Source organism: Ammodytes marinus (assembly GCF_949987685.1).
Source record: "Ammodytes marinus genome assembly, chromosome: 5".
NCBI classification, from domain to species: domain Eukaryota; kingdom Metazoa; phylum Chordata; class Actinopteri; order Uranoscopiformes; family Ammodytidae; genus Ammodytes; species Ammodytes marinus.
The window spans coordinates 16,307,820-16,317,024 of record NC_137234.1 but is presented as its reverse complement, the minus strand read 5'-3'; the positions used below and the strand labels follow the sequence as shown (position 1 = coordinate 16,317,024).

Genomic DNA, 9,205 nt, shown 5'->3' with positions numbered 1-9,205 from the left:
AAACACTTTGGCTGGTTTAAAATATAAATGTAAAAACCTTTGATTTGCGACACCAATTCAGTTCAAACAAAAATACATTTGTTGTATGGATTAGCTGAAATATTAAAACCAACAATCTAGTGCATTAAAAGTTCAACGTTAGCTAAATAGTACGCGTAATGTCTTCTTGTGATGTTCTGGTTAGCTAGCTAATGAAACAAAGCCAGGAAAAAAATACGATGACATAAACTTTATTAAAATAACATTTGGATATCAAACGTACAAATTCCGAATTCGTTTCCCAAAAGCAATAACAGTGTAATTTGGCCACAAGTCCACTATACAGCCAGCAACGGGGTTCCAGTGTCCATGTTGTCGTAGAATATAAAAATCCAAAATTCAAAGTCCAGTCAAAAAAAGGACGTGAAAAAAAAATAAAAAAATACTGTCATCTTGTCAAAATGTGGCTAACTGCCAAATCAATTGCCATCTTCACGTTAAACACGCTGTCTCCACTTCAGCAATATCCAGTTGAATGGGGTCTTGATAGGATAAAAAAGAAGGAAAAGTTGTAAGCCCACAGTGCAACGAAAAGGAGTAAGGATTCACTGTGCAGCAGTTAAAAGTTAGCATGCTTAACTAGACTAAAATTAAGACAGTTAAGGAACATACATGGCTAGCTTTCAGTTGTGTTAGCTAGCATTGCGCAAGTGTACGTGTTATTTTGAATAGAAGTTTGTAAGCATACATTTGTTTTTTTAACAATTCTGCTATTCTCATTAATCGAAATCTTAAAGGATATTAAAATAATGTATCGAGCGCAAAATACTTATGTGTGGGGCTATTGGGTATTCAAATCCAATCCGACATTGAATACTACTTTTTATGCATTACATGAAATTAATAAAAAGGTTTGGCAAAAGTGAAACCTTAATGAATTCTTAGAATTGCATCATACAGTTTAACAAGCTATGCTCATGTTAAGTATTAGTTAAAAAGGCTCCGAATTATTAAATTGTTTGGTGAATTTGAAGGAGGCCTAATCAGCAAAACAACAAGAATTGAGTAATTTACTAAATAAAAAAATCATTAACTGACCACAAGGGGTTTATGAGTCTAGTTAGCTCAATTCACATTATACGTTACGCATCAAATGTAACAACTGCCCCCAGCAGCAGTGATATTTACACAAAGTATGCTTAAAACCACCAAACACTAACAGGTGAGCAAACAATGCTGCGTGCAAATTAGGAAACATTGTCTGAAACGACAACAAATGTTCCTGTCACCAAAGCAAAGACAAGACAAACCGAATGATGGACAACCTATTCACAACCAAAAGCTAGTTATGCAACGCATCAAACCTAGGCAGTTTTCATACATCTACTTTATAAAATATGAAAGAAAATGGTCTGTTCTACAGTGTCGAAAAATAAAACTAATTGTAACATGACACCAGTCATGTTTTCAAGTTTAGGGGCAGAAAATCTGAGATTTTAGTCAAAATAGAGGATATAGCAAAACGCGTGGCCTTTACTGTAAATTACTAACAGGTTACACCACAGCCAATGTACATATAAAGCCACAGTAAAAATATAACAGCTTATATTATTATTAAAAATGCAAGTAGCCATGATTTAACTTGTACTAATACAAAATGATGTTTACATACTACTTTTGCCTATGCACCTGACAGGCTAAAATCTAGGTCTGTTGCCAGCCTTCAGAAATAAGTGAATGGCAGCAATAAATATTCCAAATAAATGTTGGGAATTGCCTCCTTTAAAAAGGAGACAGCATTCTTAACCTTTCTGGTTTGGATATAGAAAACTTTAAAATTATAGGAGGTTAAATGATGTATTTTCATCAATGGACTCACTAAGCATGTGAATAAAAATATTTAGGTCAAACATGAACCACTTACAGAGCTGTCTTCTTTCTCTCCAAAGTTCAAAAATCTTCACACGTTTGCATGTCTCCACTGTAATGAGAAAAGGAACATGTATCAGATCAACACAGAAATGATAAATAGTTGGGATATGGGGCTGGAGTTAACTACCTAGTGTGAAGAGTTTGAAATTAAAACAAACTTTTTCCAGCAAACAGTCATTTGAATGGGAGGAATGAGTTTTCTCAGAGAATTCTCTCCAGCTTTCACAGTAATACTTTTACTAATGGCTGTTCTACACAGCAAATGTTTTTTCTGGAGATTGATCAAAGAACAAGCTTCTGTAAACAGTATATTATATTGTTGCTGTTCTTCAAAACAAACATTTTAACAGCCCAAATAACATTATTCTTTTCATATTGGATTTTATTCAATCCTTAAATACTGCAACCTTTGTAATCACTGTTACTAACAATACTTGTTGTCAGTCAACTGTTGATCTGAGTAATCAATATTGTCTGGTTAAAAACACTGTTAAGGAGATGTATGGGAGGCAAAAAACAGTGACGGGTACAAATTTAACCATCATCATTGTTTTACAATAGGAATCTGACTTGAAATGATAACCCATTACATATCTTCTTACACATTATAACTATGGGTGTTGAAAAAAATCGATTCATGTAAAAATTTGATTCCTATCCCGTGCAATTTTAAATCGATAAATAATTTGCCAAAATCGATTAAAATAAATAAATGAAACATTTTTTTTGTATATTTCTGCCGTCGGTAATTTGAATAGCCTTAAAATCACATGTATTATAAACTTCACATTAAAAAAATACTTAAATTAAGATAAATAAGACATGGACTTTAATTTGCTTTCAGGACAATTTGCCACAGCACCTCTTGTGGACTGGAGTAGATCCTGAAATCCTCTTTTAAACTGAATCCAGAAATCGATTTTGAATCAAAATATAGATTTTGAATCCAATCGTGAGATTTCATGAGGTTCACAGCCCTCATAACCGCTATATCAATCTTATCCTAAAGTCTCAAAAATGTTCAGGACAAAAACTGTTAACTAGGGCATGTGCAGATGTGCATCTATGTGAACAAAACTTACATCACTCTGCACACGGTTGGCAATTGTCTGCAAGATTGAACTTTTTCCACATTATTGTATAAAAATTCCCAAATGTCTATAATCACACTGAACAATTCATATTGCCTTTGTGTCTTTTAATAGGATTTTTTGTCGTAAGGTCTCCTGTCTGTTTCTTCAGCTATTTCTTACCCAAAGAGAAAGCAAATAAGAATACATTTAAAGGGCCAAGAATTTTTTGCCATTTTTTTTCCTCGTTAGGCATGAACTAGTTATGAATTAGTGTAAAAAAATTTAAGGGCAAATATGTTGATGCTATTACCTACATGTATCAATAGCAAACAGTAGGTATTAAATATTTACAGTACCAGTTTACTTATTCTATATTTGTGCATTCCTAATCTGAAGAACTTGTTATGTCGCAAGTTAAAAGGATATTTCTCCAATGTCATGACTGCCTTTTCTATTAATTCTTATTTCTAGAAACTGTTTAGCTGAATTAACCAACGGTTATTTTATGATTACCATTACAAAATGCCACTATTTGCTAACTTACACAGAGTAATTGGAATGTATAATGTGATCAAATGTGGAATATTCACTAGTCGTCAAACTAGTGTGAATATTCCAAATTTGATCGTCAAACTACTGACAGCCATGTCCGTACTCAATGCGCCGTACACCATGTGTTCAACATCAACGACCAAAGCTGAGATATGCTATGGGTCATTTAACTTAGTTGTCACTTGTTAAAAGCCGCAATGAATGGAGTTGTCAGTTGTTTTTAATACTTTGATTATGGGTCACTGTTTAAATAAAAAGGATAATTGTTAAGATTTGCCTTGCAGGTTCGCTAGCTAGCCAAATGACACATTTATTAAATAATTTTATTTTTAAATTAAAATGTGTTAACTTTTAATGCTCTGTCAACACTACACTTAAATGTATACAAGTTGACTTTGAATACTTAAATATACTTCTTTGATATTAACTAAACGATTCAGGTATTGGATCCCATCATACACTAGGGGGCGGAACTGTCCTTCACATAGCCATTGCCATCACTGTTTCTTCAGATATGTTTGTGTGGTAAAAAAAAAACATTACATTTGAGTTTGTTGCAAGGATAACTTCAAAGATTTTCTTACAGGCATTAATTTAAACATTAAAATGATACTTACAATTCCCCATTGCAGTGTGAATCACCCGAATCCATCAATTAATGACTTCATGGTGGCTTAATGTCAACCCTTTAAAATGGAAAAATAAAAAAAGGTTCAGAAAGGAAATGTGACAACAGCACACCCTACTGGCTACATGCAGGTGGCAGTAAAATCAAAGCTATTATTGGGGCGTTCACAACTAACGCAAATATATAGGTCACATTTCTCACCATCGTGGGACCATAATTCCCACCAAAAACACATTGTGAATATCTGCGTTGCAGTGTCTCCATCATTACCATGTCCAAAACGATAACTATTGCTACTCTACTCTCTACATGTGATGGAAGACCTAGCGCGTCAACCCCTTCTTAGTCCTGTCGCTGTATTAGTATGCTGTAGTATGATATGGCTTCTGGTGACCGCAAACTGTCACTTTAGCCCGATTAATGTCATGTGTAATAGCCCAAGTTTATTGAATTAAGCACCACTGGGTGTTTTTTTTGTTTAATAGTAATGTTGGAGTAGGAACACAGGCACACCTCTGCTAACCACCAATAGGGACAACTCTTTCCTTTCTTTATTTTTAAAACTAACCCAAGCTTCCACTATACTATCTCCACTAATAACCTTCACCAGACAACGCTACTGTGCAAGTATCACACAGGTAGGCTTTTGCTACAGAGAGTCATGGGGAAATGACCTTCAGTTCAATATTTACAACTCAAATGCAAAAGCACAGTTGACGCTAATTCTCGCGCAATCCTGTCTATTGCGCAGCCCGGGGTGATTTTTCATCTTCACATTGATTTTGTATATTAAAAAGACCTATGAATAATTTGCATCGCGTTTGGTGGGCACACACCATAAAAATGCAAAGAAAAACATTAGACCGGTGTGGAGATAAGCCTACTAACAGCGAAAATGGTGAGTGGATATATGCTTCCATTAAGTTTTGGTGTAATTTAAAAGCTTCAGTGAGCTTATGCCGTTAGTAAAGCCGGAGTACAAGCTACCATCACAGCGAACAACAGCCACAAGAGCGTTAAAGATACGTGGAAAACGCAGTTTGGGTGTCGGCGGACTTGCAAAGCGCCGTCATGGTGGCTACTAGCCTACTACAGACTCATGGACCGATTCCACCACCATACATATTACCATCACTTGTAATTGAATTGATCCTACAGACACTTAGTATTCATTGGCAGAACACCGCGGAGACAAAGTGGACTATTTGCTAACATTACATCGGTTATACTTGCGTTTCCAGTCGGACATAGACATCCCGTTTGTTTCTAATGATAAAATGTGTTTTTCCCGAGTTCGCGATTACTTGTTCAAAGGCTAATTAGAGTACTTGAGTATTGAAATGACCGAAAATGCCCATCCCTAGACTGGTGTAAAAAAAATAAACATACCATTTAGCTTGGATAGGATGGTCTCCTTTCATATTTGACGTTATTTGTGGAACATCAAGGGAATCCCTGCATAATACAAAACAAAATTAACATTTTTGTTATCAGTTAACAAGATCACAACATGCGTTGGTATAAAGACCAAGCATAAATACGTTTTGTGATTTTGTAAGATGTTCCAGAATTTTTGAAAGACAATTAACATAAAGAAAATCATTAAGGAGTAGCAGCATATGAAGTCGGGAAAATGTTTAATCTTTATGATACTTGGTGGCTAAAAATGCAACTTAATTTGTCTTCAACAGTAACCTCCTAGTGAGAATAGCTTGGTGCGGGTATTTTGTTACATGCAGGGGGAACTAATCCTTTGGATTAATCATTTTGATTTAAGATACAACTTTAACTCTTAAAAGATTGTATGTCATCCATTTTATTATATGTGGTATTTGCCCTCATGTGGAAAAACCACAACAACGGTGTCCATCAGACCGGATATGAAGGTACATTTATGTTTTTATTTAATTTTAATACAGTATTTTGAGTTTGCTCAAATGCATGGACTTGAAGAGAAGCTTTCTTACATAAAATAATATTTTATATGTCTTATAGGTGTCATGTAACCTGGAAAAACAAAATTAATGTACATATTTAAATTACCTCTTCATGCAGTACCTCTAGGGTTAAAAGCCAACACCCTATTTTGTATTTCAAAGTATATCTTAGCTACAACAATAACCCAAAGAACCTTTACTTGGCAAACAAACCAAGTACAGTTGATGTATAATGTCTACACAATGTAAGAATTGTAGTCAAAAAACACATTTTGGGGATTTACAGATTTGGTCATTATCTATTTAAACTACTGGTAAAAAGAAAAAAGTATTAATCATTTAACACTTACTTTAATTTTGTTGTGAACTACATCTGCACTCTATATTATAAGATGACGTGGAAAACCTATCGATTTTTAAATATTTTTTGGATTAACAATTCGATGAAAACCCTCAAAAAACACATAAACCGAAAATAACAAAATATGCTCAAACTTGGTGTATTGATGGCACCCAGTCTCGGTTCAACAGTTGAAAAACGAAACATTTGCTTATTTTTGTTGTTTTCGTCGAGTAAATTTAGACAAGGGCATCTGCCCTTTCAAGGACAAAGCACATTTTAAATGCGTAGGTTGAAATAACTCAAAACAGGACAAGAACCAATGTGCTGGTCCAAATATTAAGCGAGTTAACTCGAAACAGTGCTCCCCAAAATACAAATTCCATCAACTGAACTACTGTAAGATGGATTGTACACTCTCTACTTCGTTTTGACCATTCTTCGTCGACAACACACCGTGGCCATTTTTACAACACTGCGTCTGACTGTCGTTCTTTCCACCATATTGCCCCACATCCCCGACTCGTAATTTACAGCATTAAATGTAGAATTCGTGTTAGTTCTTACCCAATCCCCGGGACATATTTATCCTCCGTCGTCTACCCGTGCCAGTGTCGCATTTTGGGGCGATTTTCGTCGTTTATGTGGGTTTTTCGGCCGCATCGTTGCGCGCTTCATCATCTTGACTCCGCTCTCTTCACCTCGCTCCTCTGCTGTGTGTCGTCCTCGCCGCTCTCTCCGCCTCTCCCTGGGCTGATATCATTCAGCGGCTCTGCCCACTTTCCCGTCAACGTAAGCCAAACTTCACTTCCTCTCCAGCCCCTAGTATTCATCGTATCCATTCAGCACGAGCCTAGCGAACCCGAAAAACCCACCGAAACTTCTCTCCTCTGAGCCCAAACAATTCAACTGTTTGCGCATATATATATATATATTTAACAAACAATCATTTTATGTTTTTTTTTCTTACTAGCTTCACATAACCACGTGAGTAGAAAACCAATCACACCATACCCAGGGGGCAAAACCACCTTTTTTTTGGAAAACAGGGATGTTGTAAAAGGTTGTTCACCAGAAATGATATCTAAGACCTTCAAGGATCACAACCAAGAGAGGGTAAAATTGATAGATATCATCATAAAACTTTGCCAGCTGACATTGACACAATCATTTTGTGTAGGCCTATTGAAGTTTTTTCAAAGAAAAATTGAATAGGCCTGTTTATGCAAATTTGGCATAGGCCTACTTCACAAATTATGCACACATTTGCATATCTTTAAAAAAACATAAATCTAGATATTGGATAAAGCCAGAGTTAAAACCTTTACTGCATTTTTACAACATATTAGTGCACAAACAGAACAAATTAGGGATACAGCCTTTCATTTTATAAATCAAAAAATAGGCTAGGCTAGGCTATAGGCCTAGTTCTTAAAAATGCATTTTCGGCATGTTTCGAAGAAGAAAATGTCTCATAAATCAGACAATGAACAAAATATGAACAAATAATCCTTCGGTAATAACCTTCAGAATAGTACTAAGAATGATTATGGAAAGTTTAGTTGATGTAAGTGCAGTAGAAGTTGAGATTTTTGGGTCAGAGTAGCCTATAGTGAAAAAAAACTATCAAATCATGTCTATCTCATCAAACCAAAATTATCACACCATTTCTCGAGGAAGTTTGTTATGTAGAAACTTAAAACACTTAAATGTCAAAATGCATTAAAGATTTCAACTCTGGCTTTATCCATTATCAGATTTTTGGGTTTTAAAGATATGTAAATGTGTGCATAATTTGTGAAATATGCCACATTTGCATATATATTCAAACATTTTGGGGAAAAAATTCAATACAAGAAAACATTGTTTTAATGCCAGTAAGCAACTGGCAAAGTTTCAAGATGATATCTTAAAGTTAAAACAATTCTATTTTACCCTTGCATTAAACCGTGTATCTGATTTTCTATTGCTATATCTCCAGTAGCTTTCTAGGAGGTAGTGCAGGTTGTCCACCCATAGTGATCCTTGAAGGTCCTAGATATCATTTCTGGTAGTAAACAACCTTTTACAACAGTCCATGCCCATAAAATTAGTTTGCCCCCTGGGTATCAAGCTAGAATTGAAAGTTAGTCTAAACGTAGCATGACTTTGTAGTTGTTTTAGCTCTTTAATTTTATTTTTGTTTATCTTTTCTTTTACTTTATTTCTTTACCTTATTGTATTTTAATATCAGGTGAACATCCCTTATAAGTCCTTCGGGGTTTCTTTTGTCCCACCCGTGCATTTATGTATGTCTATGCGCATCTTCTTGCCATTTTAATCTTGTTTATCTGCACAAATAAAACTAAACTAGGCTACCCTAATGTTTTTTTGTGGGTGAAAATTAAGTTTCACTTAAATGGTAGCCTAGGCCTATAGCCTACTACGAAGATAGCACTAGGCTGATATGTTTGTTAGGATATAAACCATGGACCTATAAAGAAATAAACACGTGTTTTGTGTTTCTGCTACCAAACCTCACACTTATCAATAAAATAGTTCACACTGTTTAAAACCCAAATAAGCTTTCAGTGTTGTGTTTTGCCTGCAAAGCTGTTAATACATCCTCAAAAACAACTTATTTCTCTGTGTATGTAGGCCCCCATGTCAGACTTCAGGCTTAGTTTCTGTTATTGATGAAGGATACCTGATTTTCACACAGTGTTAATGAGTGATATAGGTCACAACTCCATTTTGGAAGAAGAAAGGCCTATGACATGCACAT

General features: G+C 35.2%; 1 long non-coding RNA gene across 1 annotated transcript; it reads right to left on the bottom strand.

Moving 5' to 3' along the window:
• Positions 1–214: 214 nt before the first annotated feature.
• LOC307250829 lies at positions 215–7,212 on the bottom strand. Its single transcript, XR_013844885.1, has 5 exons — positions 7,009–7,212; positions 5,554–5,619; positions 4,154–4,222; positions 1,904–1,960; positions 215–521 (listed from the first exon to the last, which is right to left on the bottom strand). It is a non-coding gene; the product is annotated as an uncharacterized lncRNA (long non-coding RNA).
• Positions 7,213–9,205: the final 1,993 nt, after the last annotated feature.